Source organism: Canis lupus, chromosome 8 (genome assembly GCF_048164855.1).
Source record: "Canis lupus baileyi chromosome 8, mCanLup2.hap1, whole genome shotgun sequence".
Taxonomy (NCBI): domain Eukaryota; kingdom Metazoa; phylum Chordata; class Mammalia; order Carnivora; family Canidae; genus Canis; species Canis lupus.
Window position 1 is genome coordinate 112,281 of NC_132845.1, and position 18,367 is coordinate 130,647.

An 18,367-nucleotide genomic window follows, 5' to 3' on the forward strand; every position below is an offset into this window, starting at 1 on the left:
CTTGTTTGCCTCATTATGTGTTCTGCACAGGGATCCAGTCCCTTCTAACATCCTGGCCCTCACACAACAGGGGCAAATCCTAATCTGCTGATTACGAGTCCAACAGGTCCAACAATAGGAAGTGAATTCCACACCACCTCGGCTGGCCTCGGCCCTTAAACAATGCCCGGCTCAGCCCGATTCCCAGGTGGGGGTAAGGACCACAACCGCCACCTGCAGAGGGCCCCCCTCAGTGTGTGCAAGGCCCTGTGGGTGCAGAAATAGGCGCTGTGTGTGTACTAACCCCTTCAACCCTTAGCCTCCTTGAGGGGAAGTCCCATGGTTAACCCCATTTCATAGATGAAGGAACTTGCCTGCTCACCCCCGACGGCATGGGTGGCGTCCGCGCCCAGCTGGGCTTGACTAATGAGCATCACGCAGCGTGACCTCACCTGTGCTTCCACCGGCCGAGGCGGCTCGGGCGTGGAGGGGGCTGAGGGAGGTCTTGTCTATGCAGCCAAAGTCTGACGGCGGCGGTTGGCCCAGGAAGCTGAGGGCGGGACTACCCCCTCTCAGTCTGGAGGGCCTGTCAGGGTCGTCTGTCCTTGAGGATCTTTCCTTCTGCAGCGTATCTGACTAGGTCCCGCCCAACTCCGTGGGAAATCCAGGCTTTGGAGTTGGCCAGGCCTGTCCCCCAAGGGGGGAATGAAGGCCGAGGCCCATCCCAGAGGCCGGGCTAGGGGAACGTCCGCTGCCTGGGCCAGTGGCTGAGAAGGTGCATCTCGCCGTGGCCCCTGGCGCCGTGCAGCTGCCGCGTGCCACCTGGCACCTTGTCGCAGCAGGTGGGGGGACCCGAGGCTGCAGGCAGGCCGTCCGTCAGTCCGGCCAGCATCAGGGCCCTGCCACGTGGAGGGAGCAGGGCTGGAGGGCGTCCCCAAGCCAGCAGCAGCGTCTGGGTGAGGTCTGCAGCTCCCAGCAGGCCGGCCCGTGTGCGACAGTCGTGCGCTCTTGTCCCGGGCCGGGAGCCTCCCGCGGCCAGAGGCCCTTGGGGCAGGCCCCGAGCATCCCACGGGCCCACCTCTCCGAGCCTCCGGGCCCCGCAGACAGGCCGAGTGGGCAATCCTGCCCCGACAGGGAGGCCGGGTCCACAGCTGCTCGGGCACCGCGCCGCCCGCCTCCGAGCGCAGGCCGGTGGGGCCGCTGGGCCGCAGCTACACTGCCCGGGCGCTGCTCGGTCTCTGGGCGAGGAGCTGTGACATCCCTCATGCCGGTTAACGAGCGCCTGGCATAGATCCCCTCATTTCAGGGCCTAAGCTGTCTCTGGGCTGTGGACACTAAATTAGAGTCGGATAAATCTACTCCCCTGACGGCGGAGAGTAAACTTGACGTACAAACATGCATCTGGTCCTCATGGGAACATTTTTTTTTTTAGATTTTATTTATTTATTCATGAGACGCACACAGAGAGAGAGAGAGAGAGGCAGAGACACAGGCAGAGGGAGGAGCAGGCTGCATGCAGGGGGCCCCATGCGGGACTCGATCCCAGGACCCCGAGGTCATGCCCTGAGCCCAAGGCAGGTGCTAAACCACTGAGCCCCCCGGGCTGCCCCACAGGAACATAGTTCTAAGCCAATTGTGGGACATGCAGAATGATGCTGAGAGGCTCCTGGTCGACCATCATTCCTCGTCCACTCGTGATCGTCCTGGAGGGCCTGGTGCATGCCAGGCGCCTTTGCAGGCAGCGCGGGGGGTAGGAAAGGGAGCTCCCGACCCCGTGGAGCTTATGGTGCAGTAGGAGAGGCTCAGGGCCGACAGGTACCGTGTAAATACGTCCCTTAATGTCCAGTGGCGACAGCTCCTACGGAGGGAGGTACAGCCACGTGGGGACGGGGCAGCGCTGCCCCGTGGACGCGTCAGGAGAGTCGTCCAGCTTCCCAGGAGCCACATTTAGAAGAGGAAAGAAGAAAAAAAAAAAAAAAAAAAAAAAAAAGAAGAGGAAAGAAAACGGGTGAAACTAATTTTAATGAAACGTTTTATCTAAACGCATACACATCCAGAATGTTACTGCAGTAAATATAAAATCCATCAATGAGATATTTTAGATTCTGGTTTTCTAAGTCTTTGAATCCCGCGTGTATCTTACGCTGCCTCCGTAGCGGACCAACCGCATCTCCGTGCCGCTCGGGAACAGGGCGCAGGGGCCGCTATCGTGGGCAGCACGGGACTCGGGAAGGACAGGAGCCGCATCCTAGACGGGGCGGCCAGAGACCACGTCTCTCCTAAGGAGGCGAGACCCTGGTGCAGGTCCGCATGGAGCGAAGGAGCGAGAATATGGTTACCGGGAGAAGAGAAAATACCAAGAGCCAAGGGAAGGGCGTCTGGGAGGCGGATCCGCGCTGCCCGTGGTTGCTCGCCCCGTCGACCACCGTCGGGTTCCGAGGCCGTGTGGCAGCGGGTCAGGCCCAGCTTCTCCGGCTCACCGGTCTGGGCAGGTGCCCCGCCCCCGAGCGCCAGTCCCGCGCCCACCTCAGTCTCCCACGCTCACCCCGCGAGGCCCTGGGGGTCAGCACGCCGACCTCCCGGGCTCCGCTCAGAGACGCTGGTGCCCCTGCAGGCGGGTGGCAGGCCTGGCTCTTCTGGCTGGGCGAGCCCTGGAAGATGCCGGCAGCTGGTCGCAAATTGGCACCAGGGTCTGCAGAGACCGAACACCGGGGCGCACCCGTCAGGCTGGCTCCGGCCCCACCCTGCCCGGGGGCTAGTTCCGGGCACTCCCTGGGCCTGCGTCGCCGCTGCTGAGCCGTGTCTGCTTTGAAGTCGGAAATTGCACCCCAAGTCCTCCCTGCTTTAAAAAAATCCCAACAACTACCACCACCAACACACCTCTCTGTGTGGCCTGCCACGCGGGATTCAGGTGGTGCAGTGCTCGTCACGTCCCTAGGGCTGAAGGTGCGGAACCTTCCGGATGCTGCAAAGTCAGGGAGGTCCTAAGGCAGCTGGGCCGTTAACCCCTCAACTCCCTACAGTTCAGGTGCCAGACTTCACCTCATTTGACCCTCACGTCCTCGCAGGGGGATTCGTTTTGCTTTATTGTTAAGTCTAAAAACTGTGGCCACAGACATAGCACAACGCACTTGGCCGCCTTCAGGCCCGCGGTTCGGTCGTCTTAGGTCCGTGCGGTCGTGCGTGTCCAGACGCTCTTCCTGCGGCCAAACTGAAAGTGTACCCGCTGAGGGAGAGCTCGGCCCTCGGCCCCCCGCCCACGGCCTGGCGGCCCTCCTGCTGCCCAGCCTCACCCCTGCAGGCCCTGGCCGCTGGCAGCCGCCCGGTGTCATCCCGTGGGGGAGCGCGCGTCCTTCCACTGTGGGGCTGGGTGACGTTCCGTCGCTTGTGTGCACCAGACGCCGCTGAGCTGCCCCCTCGGCCGGCCGCCCGGGCTGCTTCCACGCTCTGGGCGCACACCCGGGGGGCTCGCTGGGCGCTGTGGCACTTCTTCCACTTTCCGTTTTTTGGCGGAACCGCCGAAGCCTCCCGCACAGTTGGCGGCACCGTCCTCCGTTCCCACGGGCGGCGCACAAGGGTTCCAGCTTCTCCACGGCCTTGCCAACATTTGTTATTTTCTTTTTTAGAGACAGTAGCCACGCTCACTAATGGGTGCGACGTGGGACCTCACTGTGGTTTTCATCCCCTGGTTTGCTTCCTTGCGATCGCCATCCTGCAGCGGAGAGGGCTGAGGCTTAGGGCGTGAGGGTGGCACCTTGCCCGGGCCCCGCAGCCCTCCTGCGGTGAGGCCCGCCCGCACCACGTCCTGTTCCCGTGCGGCTGCAGCCCACGACCTGGAATGCGGCCCTGGGCGCCAGGCAGTCACCCGTCCAGCCAGCCCGCCGCCCCGGCCCCCCGGAGGTGTCCCCCTGCTGTGCCTCGCCTTCCCCACGTGCACCAGAAGTGCTCGCTGAGAATGCCACTTCCTGGACGGCTGCGGGGCGAGCGGGGGGCGGTCACCAGCCCGTGCGGGGAAGGCAGTGCCGGGCCTGCAGACCCAGCCAGGCGGGCATGGGGCACTGCCCAGTGTGGGGAGGGGGGCGCACCACTAACTAACTATTCACACGAACCTGTGCCCGAGGGCAGCGTAGTAAGTGCGCCCAGGAGGAGGCCAGCGGGAACCGGTGCTCCAGTCTCTTCCCCCGTGTCCACTCGCAGCGGCCTGCACTTACATAACAGGTGGAACAGCCCCACACGGCTGAAGGAGGGAGGTCAAAGGACCTGGTCTAGCATTTTAAAATTCTCGGCGAGGGCAGCTGGGGTGGCTCAGCGGTTTAGTGCTGCCTTCGGCCCAGGGCTCCGACGCGCCCAGGAAGAGAACCGTCTCCAGCGGGTTTGGCCTAGAAGATGCCCCGCGGCGGGGCTGCCTGTTGCCGGGGGTCGGGGGGCAGCAGAGACCTGGGGTTCTCACCGTCCTGCTTCACGGCGGAGAAACGAGAACACGGCACCGTCCAGGCGGCGAACGGCCACCGAGTGTCTGGGCTGCGGGGACGAAGCGCCACGGACGGTGCTTCTGAAACCACAGACATTCGCTCTCTCCCCGGCCCGCGGGCTCCAAGCCCAAGACCAAGGTGTTGGTGAGGCGTGGTTCCCCCGGAGCCCGTCTCCCTGGCTCGCACTCGGGACCTGCTTGCGTGTCCTCACGTGCTCTGCCCCCGGGTGCACATCCCCGATGTGTCTCTTGTGCCCCAGGCGCCCCCTTGTAAGCACACCCATCGTAGTGGGTTAGGGCCTAACCCCAATGGCCACATGCGAGCTTAATCGCCTCCTGAAACACCTTCTCCCCAAATACAGTCATGTCCAAGGTACCGGAGGTTGGGGCTTCATGTGTGAATATTGGGGTGACACCATTTGGCTTAACTGTGCTTTAAAAAATTCCCTGTCTACCCACTTGCCCTCTGTAAGTAGCATCACTTCCTGTCCAGCTCTGGGAGCCGCAGACCCGGGTTCAATCCCTGCTTCAGCGTCTCCTAGCGGTGGGGCTTGAAGCAGGCTGTTAACACCTGGGCCTCAGTGTCCCCATCTGTAAAATGGAAATAGCCAGGGCATCAACCTCGGAAAGCGTTTCAGGGATTCAATGAGATCGTACAATACGCACCACAGTGATCCGCACCTAGGGGCGCTCGTCCATCACAGTGATCCGCACCTAGGGGCGCTCCACAGGAAAAGCGACCCCGTCCACCCTTCCCCGGTGTCGCCGTCCTCACTGGCATCTCCACACTGAAGCCACTTCCTTCAGGAAGCCCCCCGACATTCCACGCTTGGGCTTAACGACCTCTCTCATACCTGCCCCATCGTACACCCCACGCCCGGGGCTGCGAAGGTGACTGACGTCCTCCGCAGGGGGTCAAGACGCAGGTCCTCACTGCGGACCATCGGAGGTCGGCATGTGGGTCCTGACCAGCCGCTGGGAAACATCATAGAGAAGGAAGGGAGGGCTGGGGTGTGCGGGGGGGGGGGGGGGGCGGGGGCGGGTGCCGCAGAGCAGGAAGGTCCCCCCCTCGGCACCGCCGACATCGGCTGGTAAGTCTGTCGGGTGGGGGCTGCTGTGTGATGGGAGTGGCCAGCAGCCGCCCGTGCCGCTGCCCCCCAGACGCCACCATGCTCAGGTGCCATGACCCACAGTGTCTACAGCCACCGCCTGCTGCCTCCCCGCGCTGGAGAACCACGGCCGCACATCTAACGCCTCCACCGGCGGCTCCGGCCCTGGCATCCTTCAGGAGCCCCTGCAGCGGCCCCCGACCGGAGCGCGTCGACACCTGCCCCTCAAGGTTCTGGTGTAAAGAGATAGGACCTTGGGGGAGTAGTCAGGTCAGGGACCCGACTGCGTGAGCCGGGGTTAGCCCCCTCGTGAGAGACCCCAGAGCCCCCGGCTCTTTCCACCCGTGCAGGTGCGACAGGAGGCCTCGACCCCGGGGAGGCCCCTCACCCAACAGCGCCGGCACCTTCCAGCCTCTATTGTTTGTAAGTCCCCTGGCCGGGCCCCTTCCTTACAGCAGCCCAAACACACTAGGCGATCAGAGCTTCTGGTTCGGTGGGACTGGGCGGGGGGGGGGCAACTGAGAGCTCGCGTTTGCCCCCCTTCTGGGGCTTCTGGTCCGGGGCCACCGGGAACCCAGATGAGACACATGCGCTGAATACTTGGGCCTCTGACCACATCTGGCGAAGTACAGAGAAATCCCTACTTGGGCTCTTGAGGAGGCATTTGCCAAGCCGGGAGACCGCAGGGACGGAGGCAGGGGAGGGAGGGACCGGGGGTCCCCTGTGTGTCGGGCGCCCCACTGGGCCGAGGCAAGGTGGTGGGAGGGCCCCGGCCCCATGCCCGCCCCCGCCGTTCTCCCCCACGCAGTCCAGCATCCACCAACACTAATTCGGTACAGATTTCCCGGGGCCCAGTCGGTGCCAGGGGCTCCCCTGGGTGTGGGGCCACGTGAGGGACGTGACAGGTAACAGTCCCCGCCCTCCCGGAGCTCAGACTCTGTGATGACACAGAGGAGCAGGATGCTAAATGAATTTTGCCCCATGTTAGAGAGCAGGAGCTTCCAAGGTAAAAATAAACGAGCTCGGTGGGGCCAGCGGTGGGCAGGGGCGGGTGGCTCGCAGCGCTGTACCGGCAAGTGTCGGGGGAAGCATCCCGGCTTCAAGCGTGCACACTGCGGTGCGACGTCATCAGACACGAGCCTGGGAGGAAGCGCACGCGGTAGCCCAACATCACGTGGTACTTCTACCACCCAGGTGCCTGCGTGCCGATAACCTTGAGTACAGACCCTGGTAAAACGTGGAATCAGTAAGTCTGGGTGTCTTGAATCTTGATTTCTAATCCGATCCAATGAATCACAAGTCTGCATAATTTAATTCACGTTGATGATCGTGTGTACCAACCGGCTTGCGGATTTTCTGAAAATGTTAACGATCCAGTCCCAGGAGCCCGCTCGTGTTGGCTCCAGCACAGCCCCGGGGGTCAGGGAGGCCTTGTGGAGACAGCGCCACCGGCACGGAAACCTGGAAGCAGGGAGGCCGGGAGACGTGTGGCTCTCTGGGGACGAGCACCCTGTCCTTCCCAGGAGAGTTGGCGTCCGGGGCCCGCTGGTCCCCATGGCAGTGGTCCGGCCCGTGCTGTTCCCTGGGCCGGGGACTCCCCGTCCTCACTGCCAAGCCTAGGGACAGCCTTCAGGACCGAGCTCACGGGTGTGCTCCCGGGCAAAGTTCCTCATGTGTCCCCGGTGTCCCCGGCCTCCTCGAGTCCTTTCCGGAACCACAGGCGGCCGTGAAGGTGGTGTGAAGAAGTGAACGGCCTCGGCGGACAAAGGCTTTCCCTCCACGACCCCACAGCACTGCAAACCAACTTCTTTTAGCCCATGTCGGTATTCCTGTCCGCGACGTCCTCCGGGGAGCCCCGTTTATCGGGTGTGTGACAGCGCCAGGCTCGTAGTTGGCGTCTCGAAGTGCTCAGCTACTGAGGGCGTCCACATCGACCCCTCCGCGGGACGGTTCCCCCTCGAGCGCTCCAGTGAGCGCCCTGGGGCTGGTGGACTCCTTCTGCTGCAGTGATGAGGTTGCACGAGCTCCCCGCCCGCTCCGCACGGCCACCGGGCCTTGGCACACACGGGGTGCACACGGGGCACCCTGCCTGCTCCGGCTGCCAGCTCGGGCTCTACGGAGGCCACGTTACTCGATCCTGACAACAGCCCAGCAGCTGGATGTTCTTACCCCGACTTTGCTGATGAGGACAACAAGGTCAGGTAAGTCACCCGAGGTCACTGGGTGGTAGGTGGCAAAGCTGCCACTTCGCCGCACGGATTGAGTAAGAACTGGTTCCAGGGCGTAAGGAGGTGAGGTATTAACCAGGACAACACAGGCAGCCGGGGGCACGGCGGAGGAAGGCCCTGAGCCCACGTGGGGCCTGCGGGAAGGCGGGCGGCGCCCCCACCGAAGACACTTCCACCCTCAACTCGGGCTTCTGGGCGGGAAGGATGTGGGGCTCCAAGCCCTCCTGTGGGGCCCGGAGGTAAGAGAGGAAACTCGGGCAAGAGGTTTTTCCTGAAACTGGTTTAGGATCAAGCACCTTGGGCCGGTGCCACGTGCTCATTTACTTACTCACCGAAACAGGCTGGCATAGTATGTTTTAAATATTAACCTATTTTTTCCCCTTTCCCGGTGTTTCCCCTTTGAGGCAGTGGACGGGTCTGGACGGGGGCTGGGAGAGGCACTGTGGGGGGGACGCACAGCCGCAGGCCCCTTCCTGGCTTAGTTTTCAAAGCCGGGCCCTTCAGGGATGGAGAGGCTTGTGGGGTTTCCCCAAACTGTTGGAGGAAAATACCCTAAAGAGAGAGAAACGATGCCCGCAGTGTAGCTGGGTTTAGGGGCGCAGAGGGGGCAGTCAGAGCAGCAGCAGGACAGGCTCGGAATGAGGGGCTCAGGCCCTGCCTCGAGGCAGAGGAGCTCTAGCACCTTCGCCAGGAGCCCAGGAGGAGACAGGAGCTTCGTGAGGGGCAGCGACAGGCCGACGCCGCAGCCACACGCACAGTCCTGTCCTGCAGGCTGGGCTGGAGCCAGACGAGGACCCACGGCCTGGGGAGGCGCGGCCAAGGGGGCTTCAGGTGGGCGAGGCGTAGGGACCCACCAGGCCCGGACCGTGGGCCGAACAAGGGCTGCCCTCTGAGCCCCCCGGCCGGCCTGGCAGCCGCTCCATTAACACTTCCACCTCCTTAACACTCTTTTCCATGTATTTTTTTTAAAGGTTTATTTATTCGTTGGAGACCGTGCAAGTGCGAGTGGAGGAAGGGCAGAGGGAGGGGACCTCAGGCTGACCCCCGGCTGAGCACGGAGCCTGCTGCCAATGTGGGGCTCGAGCCCACGACCCATGAGATCATGACCCGAGCCCAAACCAAGAGCCGACCGCTGCACGGACTGAGCGACCCAGGCGTCCCTAGTTTTCACTTATTTTTAATTGAAATCATCTCTACTTTTCTTATTAAAGACCTAACTTGGGGATCCCTGGGTGGCTCAGCAGTTTGGAGCCTGCCTTCGGCCCAGGGTGTGATCCTGGAGTCCCGGGATCGAGTCCTGCGTCGGGCTCCCTGCTTCTCCCTCTGCCTGTGTCTCTGCCTCTTTCTCCCTCTTTCTGTGTCTCTCATGAATAAATAAATAAAATCGCTAAAATAAAATAAAATAAAGACCTGACTCCAGGACCCTAAGATTCCACCTTTCTGTGTCCCTGGGAATTCGAGGACCCGGCCGCGTCCTCAGACCTCACGCCCTGCCTGACGTGCCTTCCGCTGTAGGCTGGTGACCCCTGGAGGGTTTCATCGCCCTTCGAGGGTGAGTTCCTCGAGTCCGTTCCCGTGAAGCTGTCCCTCAGCCAGACTCACTGTCTCCCTCCCTCTAACACCAACAGCAGGAGAACATTCCACATGAATCGTCTTTGATTACGGGCAAGGCCGTCTCCGTAGGTACCTCAAATGCTTCTTGAAGGCCCAGGAAGAGCAGGCGCTTTAACCCTCCCTACACCTGGATCTCCAGACTTTGACAGGATGCAGTTCCTTGCCCGTGCTTTCTTTTCTGGTCTCTGAAATTCACCTTCCCGTGAAAAAGCAGCATCTTCCGATGACTCTGTACTTGGCATCCATCCGTCCTACTAACAGATTTTCAGTCCAGGCAAGGAAAGCTTATCCCACTTCCTTCCCGTCCCCTCCTGCCCTTGGAGGAGGTTTTGTCGTCTCCGAGCTGGCCTCGGCAGAGCTGATGTGGCGGGTGAGCACCGGATCTTGGCATTTGGGGATGGCGTTGGTCGGAGACTCCTGTCTATACTGTAAAGAACACAAACAGAACGAACGCGTGCAGTCTGAGGCCATGGATGCTGTCCAGCCCCAGAGGAAGGCAGGGGCCCTTCAATCTGGGGTCGAGCGCTGGCCGGTCCCCAAGGGCGGAGAAGCCGGGAGCAAGGCCCACAGCGGCGGCGGCTGCCCACCGGCCCACCCCCCTTGACAGCCCCGGGACTGTGGAGGAGCTGCTGACCCGGCCCTTTTGCAGGAGCTGCGCGGAGAACTCTTCTCCTTTTTGGGAAAAACAAAGCAACCTCAATCTGGACAGATTTTCCTTGAGAAGAATCCACTCTGCCTTATGCCTCTCTGTGGTGACTTTCTGCCTCAGGCTTTGAAAACCAAGGCCACGTAATGGGTTGCTTCTCTGAGGAGCCTCATAGCTCTGAATTTTTACAAGAGTTGACCCAAGAAGCCTATGCTTGCCCGACCAAGGGGAAAGAGGGTAACTAAATACTCCTTTCTTTCTTAAATTCATTTTTAATTGAATTATAATTGACACGCGATATTATATGGGTTTGAGGTGTGCCTCGGTGACTTGATATTTTTACCTATTACAAAATGATCTCACTGCCGTCCGTCACCGTGCAGAGCTACTATTACGATATTATTAACCAGACTCCCTACGCAGGCACAATTTAACAAATATTCAAGGAACCTCCTACAGCATGGGTAAAGCATGGGCTAGCTTTGGGGTAGGGAGACATTTTTTTTCCTGGCTTTTTCTTTAAAGATGATATTTATTTTAGAGAGAGAGAGAGAGCATGCATGAGAGTGCAAGTAGCTGGAGGGGCCGAGGGAGAGAATCCCAAAGCATATCCTCTGCTGAGCAGGTCGGTGGATATGGCGCTTGATCCCAGGACCCTGAGATCATGACCTGAGCTGAAATCCAGAGTCGGCCGCTGCACAGACTGAGCCCCCCGGGCTTCCCACCTTCCTTGGTCTTCAGATCCTGGACCAGGCAAGTAGCACTTGCAATAAGACCCTAGAGCACAGTGACTCTGGTGAGATAGAGCTTCATGCACTAGTCCAGAGGCAGGTGGTCTAATGGGTGGTCCCGCCACGTGCGTAGGGTCCTCACTCAAGCCTCTGTATTCCAGTCGGGGGAAGGGAGGAAACTACATGCTTACCCCACGGTCCATGCACACCCCACTAGTCAGACGCTGGTGACATGGCCCCTCTAGTAATCAGGGATATTGAGGAATGCAGTCGCCAGTGGAGCACCCGCGCACCTAGCTAAGAATGAGAGACTCCTTCATTGGAAAACAAATACTGATGGACACGGACTAGTCTCTGCCAACCTTTCTTTCACTTATTCACCGACCAACCATTATCTATCGAGTGGCAGCCATCATTTGGCGTTGTTTCCGTACAGTTGCTTATAATTCACTGGTGTGTATGAACATATGCTCAGCTGAAAAGTCTCCCCGCGCCGTGCTCGCTGATAGGGAGTTCAGATGCTGCGGATCTTCAGGGAAGCAAAGGCTCGTCCTGACTAGAGAGATGCATGTATTCAGCATATTAACTGAGCACGGCAGCACAGCGAGCCTGTAAGATGGCCCTAGACTTCCACCTCCTGGTATTCACGGCCTTGGGCAATCCCCGCCCCTTGAGCGGGGACGCAACCTGGTGGCTTGCTTCTCAGAGATAAAAATACAGCAAAAGTGATGGAATGTCACGTCTGAGTTTCAATGACTGAAAGACTTTGACTCCTCCAGCTTCCTTGAACGCTCGCACTCTCTGTCTCCCTCCCTGGGAGCCTTGCTCTGGGGGAATCCAGCTTCCATGTTTTGAGTAACTCGATGGAGAATCTCATGTGGCAAGGAAATAGCATCCTCGGTCAACAGCCAACGAGGCCCTAGAGCCTGCTGGCAGCATGTGATTGAGCTTGGAAGCCAGTGTCCTGAGGCCTGCCAACAGCCTCATGAGTGAGCTTGGAAGCAGATACTTCTGCAGTTGACCCTTGAGATGATGCAGCCCAGCAGACGCCTTGACTGCTGCCCTGTGAGAGACCCTGATAGCCACAAGCATCCAACTAAGTGGCCCCCTACCCGAATTCCGGACCGCAGAAACTATGAGGTAGTAAATATTGTTGAAAGCTGCAGAATTTCACAGCCGTTTGTAATGCAGCAGTAGACAGCTGGCGCAGTACCTGCTGTTTTCAGAGATTGTGCTAGGTGAGAAGAATGTGAAGAAGGAGTGATGCCCGGTCACCGCATGCGGGGAGACGAGGAGACAGGTGTGTGTGCAGATGCGGCACGAGCGACCCAAGGTATAAGTGCATTGTGGAGACGTGCTGAGCGTGAGGCAGGAGAGCAGGGAAGGGGCTGCTTATCCAGGAGCGGGGCGAGGTCATCCTGGAGGGGCTGCTCTTCAGAGAGGGGACGTGGGCAGTGCCTGGAGGTGAAATGGTGCGGCGTCCGCCCGGGACCCAAGCCCCACAGCTTGTGCGCCACCCAAGACGGGAACAAACGTGGTCAGAGACTAATCTAGCCTCGCGCCAGTCATTAATCTTAAAGGCATCAACATTGGTTTGCGTGAACGGAGGCAGAAACAAGAGTTAAAAAAAAAAGGAACTGGCGTGTTCTTCTCAACAGACCAACACCTGAATTTTAAGAAGCCAAATGCAATTATCTAGAGAACACAGACGAGTGTAATTTGCCTCATTGTTCTTGCTCATAAAATTGAGCAGAGAACTGTTGACATGTTTCCATGGAATAATTGTGGTTCTTGCTAAAAAACTGGCTCAGGTGACATTTGATGCTTTTACAAGTGGGAAATTGACCCTTCCAGCTGGAGGATTTTATGAATCTGTAGTTTGAACGTCAGAGGGGAGATTTGGGAAGCACTGCATGTCTTCTTGTGTAGTTGATTGTTTTCCTCTTCCCGCCCCCTCCTCTCCTTCTTCTCTCAGTCCTTCTTTTTCTTTCTTCCCTACTTTCTCCTTCACTCCCTCCCCACCTCTCTCTTGCAGTTCTTCAAAATGTTGACGGTTTCATAATATCTCTTAGCTCTAACCATCAGCTTTGCAAAGGTTCAGAAGCACTCCTCTTTCCCCTGCCTGGAGGATTAGCTCCAAAGGTCCTTCAACTGTTCTTGGAAGGTTCTCTGGGTCACAACTGCTCATGAGTGAGTCCAATGATTCAGCAAATAATGCATTTATTTGAACCAAAACAGCTACAAAACTGGGCTTATGGATAGTGGTTGGTCTAGAATAGGAAGAAGTAAAAACAATGGTTAAATAAACTTTTAAAATTAAAATGTTTTATGATACCATTTCAAAATGATTTTCTGAATCTGGAGTCCATGATTACGCCCATGAAATAATGGTTAGTGCCCCCTTGCATCTGTATGGCACAGTTCCTTGAATCTGGAGTTTCTCATCATGCCCGCAGGGACAGGGGTTTTGAGTAGACGCCTAGGAATAAAACATCACCTGCTCTGCTGGGTTTTGCTAGAGGTCCACCCTCCAGGCTTCGTCGGGCACCATTTTCCTATCATGGAGTTATTTCTTCCTCTGATTCCCCATATATGAGTGTCTTGTGCTCCCGTTAACTACCTGCAGGAATGATAGTAAAGTATTTCCAACCAAAAAGGCAAAGGCCTCAAGCAATCGGAATGGGCATGATGCTGGATCAACGTCCCAGAAATCCCTCCTTTATGCCAGCCACTGCCCCGCTCTGCAGGGAGGTCTGCGGTTCCGGAGGAGGGACCTGGTGGCAAGAGCGTCTTTGGGGACTACTCTGGGGTTTCTTGAGGCTCAGATTCCTATAGGCAGAATAATGGCTTTAATGCGTGTCTTCCCACCAGGCTGTGAGTAGCTGGAGGCTGGGCTCCCGCTCCCCTCGCCTCTCCGCCACGGCAGAGAGTGTCGCTCCACAACGGTGCTTAGTGACTATTTGTTGGGCAAAAGTGCAATGCGGCCGCTATTTGGGGGGTCAGGAATTACTGGACTCGGGCGCTACACAGGCACTGTGGGAAGCGTGAAGAGAAATAAGGGTTTTCCTTTACCTTCGCTGGGTTTTCTGTCCAGTTACTAGACTCTGCTGGAAACGGTGTCCTGCATCTTGGCTCCCCAGGGCCCAGGACGATGCTCGGCGTGTGGCAGGCGTTCGGTAAACACGTGTCGATTGACCGTAACCTCACGTGTCCAAGCCAGAGGGTTGCTTCAGACAGCCCCAACCCCCCCCCACCGAAATGTGCCAGTGCAGCGGAGTCTGTCCCGCAGAACTGCTCCCAGGGATCCAGCAAACCATATGGTTATAGCCAGGAACAAAAGCCACTAGGAAAATAACGCATCGCTTTTCATCTGGGTGTTTCAAAAGGCACGGAGTTATTAAAATAAGGTCACAGCTGTCCCAATCGGATCCTTTTCAAAGGAACGACAGGCCTGGGAGCCAACGGTGACCACATACACCTTCGCAGTCCTCGGAACCAGTGTTCTCGACACTGAAAGCAAAATCGAGTAAACAAGGCTGTGTCGTGGACTTCCCTGACCCAGACTTTCAGGAAGGAGCTGACACGCTGCCCAGACTCGCGCTCACCCACATAGCTCCGAAGCCAAACAAACCGGAGAAGCTCGTGTTTTCCCAGCTGTGTGATGCGCTCACTTCGCCAAACGATTGGCCAGAAAACAAGGGAGAGAGAGAAAAAAGTACGCGTGGTTCAGACCAGGCAAGGAAAGACGAATTGCTTCAGCTGGCCTTTGTGTTTTTATTTTCACGAACTACCAAGAAATATAAAAATGTAGGAGGTTGAATCAATGGGTTTTAGGTACTAAAAAGGAAGCAGATGCTTCTGTTTTTCTTTTAAAGATCTTATCGTGTCATTCCTCTGCTTCAAAACTTCAGTGGCTTTACACTCGCAGGCCCTTGGGTAACCGTCCAGGTCGTGCACAACTCGCTCGCTCACCACCTTCCCAGCCACATCTGCCCCCCCTGCCCCCCCAAAGCAGTCGGAGGTTCGCCAGCCTCTCCTTGCCTTCCGTGCGGGCTGTGCTCCCTCCTCCTTGCTTCTGTCCATGCTGTTCCCTCTGCTTGTCACACCCTTCCCTGCCCTGATCTGCAGGGAAACTCTTACCGTGCAAGACCAGGTAAGGAGGCCTTTTCCAGCGCCACTGCCCCCGCTGCTCGTAACCGAACCAGCAGCTCTTCCATCCGTCTCCACCTAGGCCTGACCACGGGTGTGCACGGCTCTCTGAACACGTTCCTCGTATCGTCCACCCATTCGGGCAACATTCGTGGGCCTGCGGCCTCACCCCGGGCGCTCTGCCAAGCGGGGGGACCCGCTTACGGAAGCCCCGACTGGCGGGCACTCAGACAAGTAAGTCCGTTGTTCAAGCGGGAATTGAAAGTTCTCTGTAAGGGAAAGCTCGGGCTGCTTCGGGAGCTCAGAGAAGGGGCACGTGGCCCGGTCTGATTGGTGGAAGAGGATCTGGAGGGCGTCCTGGAGGAGGGGGCATCCGAAGAGCCTACAGGACAGGACTTTTTATGTCCATCCCCTCATTTTTGGCGGAGCACTCCTTAAGGGTCAATCACAGATCACGTTAAATCGGGTCATTTGTATGTTTACATGTTTACTGAGCTTTCTGCGAGGAGACGAATCCATTACCCCCAGAGCAGCTCAGGGACTAGGATGTAGCAGCCGGAAGGGAGAGGACTGGGTGAGGGAAATAGAGGGAAACAAAGATGATTCTCAGATTTCCGGCTTAAGTAAATGGGTGGAGAGTGGATGAGGGCTGCCCCGTACAGGTGCGCAGGTTGTAGACTCGTGACAAGCGAGGCAATGTGGAAGGAGGAGCAAATTTGGGGGGGAAGAGCCTTACTCTTCATACGACAGTAACCAACCCTCAGTATACGATGGTGGCGTGGGCTGGAATTGAGAGAATTGTTTTGTGCTCTTAAAGGTCTCCCATTCTTTCTTGTGTCCCTTGGAAAATCAACTCTCCTGCTACACTCACCCGACTCCTTGTTTTCAGATATGAAGAGTCCCTGCTGCGAATCAGTCAGATACCCCGTCTCCCTTCCGTCTTTACATCATTTTGACACCTCTACCAATGGAGATGTCAGGATTTATGGCTTAAATGACGCTGAAAATTAGGCGTGAAACTGGATGATTTATTGTTATTAATATTACTTATTAACCAATAAACGCAGTCAATTAACAACATCTATCACAACTATTAACCAAGCGTTGGTTTTAGTTACTAGAATCGACTCAAGCTACAATCCGATCATCTCACAATAGCGGCAGGGCCATATCGCCCCCAAGTCTTCTTTTATCCCATTTTTTTCCTTTTACATAAGTGGAAGAAATCTAAGCAGGAGTCTTGATCCCCGATGATTCTTTACCAAAATAAAGATTCCCCCCAAAAAGTGTTTCAACCCATTCTGTGACGCCCTAAGGAAGTCCCTCGGGAGGAGTTTGACTCCTAAGAGATCCACTGGGTCACCATTTGACGTCCTGTTCCATTTGGGAAGAAACAAATCTTTTAATAAATGTACCACCTTACAGTGCATCCAGACCTTTGAGTACAGGCGGCTCTTCATTATTCTGGATTGCTGTTCTTTGCCTTCTCTATCTCTTTCTAGAAATACTGGGCCCCAGCATTCGTATCCCATGAAAGTAGACAACGTGTCCCGCATGACACAGCCGCGGCTGAGCGTGCACCCGCCACCCCCCTGCGCTGCCCATTTTTCCTACACGGCCCTCACCGTCAACCTATTAATTTTTTTAATTTTTATTTATTTATGATAGTCTTACAGAGAGAGAGAGGCAGAGACACAGGCAGAGGGAGAAGCAGGCTCCATGCAGGGAGCCCGACGTGGGATTTGATCCCGGGTCTCCAGGATCGCGCCCTGGGCCAAAGGCAGGTGCTAAACTGCTGCGCCAACCAGGGATTCCGTCAACCTATTCAATTTGCTCTCTCTGTTATGAGTTCTATCCTTTCTTCTCTTTTTTTCCCCTTGTATTTTGTTCCCCAAATATATCTCTATTAAGCTACTAGATTGTGGGCTGGATTGTCTTCTCGTTCACAGTTTAGATGGACTAGTATGATAGCCTAATAGCTCTGGATTCCAAACACCTGTCCTTGGTGATTAAATGGGAGAGACAGGAGGTGCAGCTTCCCCTTGCATTATTGGTGTGTCAAAGTGTGCAGGTACGTGTATAACACGCAAGGCAATGCTTTGAATTAGCCTCTGTAAGGACACCCGTGGTGGTAGAAGCACCATTTCTACTATAGCATTCGTAATTACTTGCAATTTTTAATCTACCCATGAAAGCAGATCCTCTAAGGCAATGATCTTTATATTTCTGCTGTACCCTTCCAAAAATCTTGAAAACTATACGCCCCTCATCCATGTATAAAGTAAAAATCTAATACATTTAAATAGTTGCAAAAGAGTTTGACATGATTTCTGACATAATATGAACATTGCCATTTAAAAATAAGGCTCAGGGCAGCCCGGGTGGCTCAGCGGTTTAGTGCAGCCTGCAGCCCAGGGTGTGATCCTGGAGACCCAGGATCGAGTCCTGTGTCGGGCTCCTTGCATGGAGCCTACTTCTCCCTCTGCCTCTCTCTCTCTCTCTCTCTCTCTGTGTGTGTGTTTCTCATGAATAAATAAATAAAATCTTTAAAAAAATAAAAATAAAGCTCATATTACTTAGACATATTACTTATATTGATATTAATGTTAAATAACATATTACTTAAATATTTCCCAAGGAATTCTAAATACCACCCAATTTGACACCAACTACTACAATTAGATACTCCATCACCACCTGGTTAAAAATACTGAACAAGCTTTTCTTAATAAACATTTTCACCACTCTCTCTATCCTATTTCTCTAACAGAGTTTTTTTTATTTTTTTAAGGTTTTATTTATTTATTCATGAGAGACACAGATTAAAAAGGAGGGTGCAGCTCCCCTCCCCCCCGGGACATGACCCCCGCTGGGTTGCACCACTTCGTAGCAGCCTCGGCCTGCAGGGGACCTATCCACGTCCTGGCGTCTGACGGGGTGACATGGGTGGGGCCTACTCCACTTATTTCCACCGAATCGAAGAGCATCCTTGTCAGGTTGAGAGCTGACACCTCCTGGCACGGTGGTCCTGGGTGCCGGGTGCAGGGCCGGGAGGACGCCCACATCCCTCCCGTCAGAGATGCACCCTCTTTGCTCTGACCCCACGGTGGCTGCCCTTCCCCCTGAGATTCAACTCAGAGCTTTGACAAGTGGCTTGAGGCTCGCACTGTCGCAGGCGGGTCCCTAACCCTCTAGCCTCACTTCCTACCTGCCTCCCCTCCTCACGGCCTCTCCCTGCCTCAGGGCCTGGACACGTGCCCCCGCTGAGGTCACCTGCCCCCAGACACGCAGACGGCCCCGGGACAGCTCCTGCAGAGCCTGGTTCCAACGCCACCCCTCAGTGAGGCCTACCACGATCACCCTGATTAAAAAGGTTACCCTCTCCCCACCGTCTGCACTGCCAATCTTCCTTATTCCACCTTTTTTCTTTAAAGATAGAA

General features: G+C 56.4%; 2 long non-coding RNA genes across 2 annotated transcripts; one reads left to right on the forward strand and one right to left on the reverse strand.

The window, feature by feature from the left end:
- Positions 1-7,703: 7,703 nt before the first annotated feature.
- LOC140637748 (uncharacterized) lies at positions 7,704-9,201 on the forward strand. Its single transcript, XR_012034779.1, has 2 exons — positions 7,704-8,026; positions 8,759-9,201. It is a non-coding gene; the product is annotated as an uncharacterized lncRNA (long non-coding RNA).
- A 1,358-nt stretch (positions 9,202-10,559) lies between these two features.
- On the reverse strand, positions 10,560-18,367 carry LOC140637749 (uncharacterized). Its single transcript, XR_012034781.1, has 2 exons — positions 13,851-18,367; positions 10,560-13,398 (listed from the first exon to the last, which is right to left on the reverse strand). It is a non-coding gene; the product is annotated as an uncharacterized lncRNA (long non-coding RNA).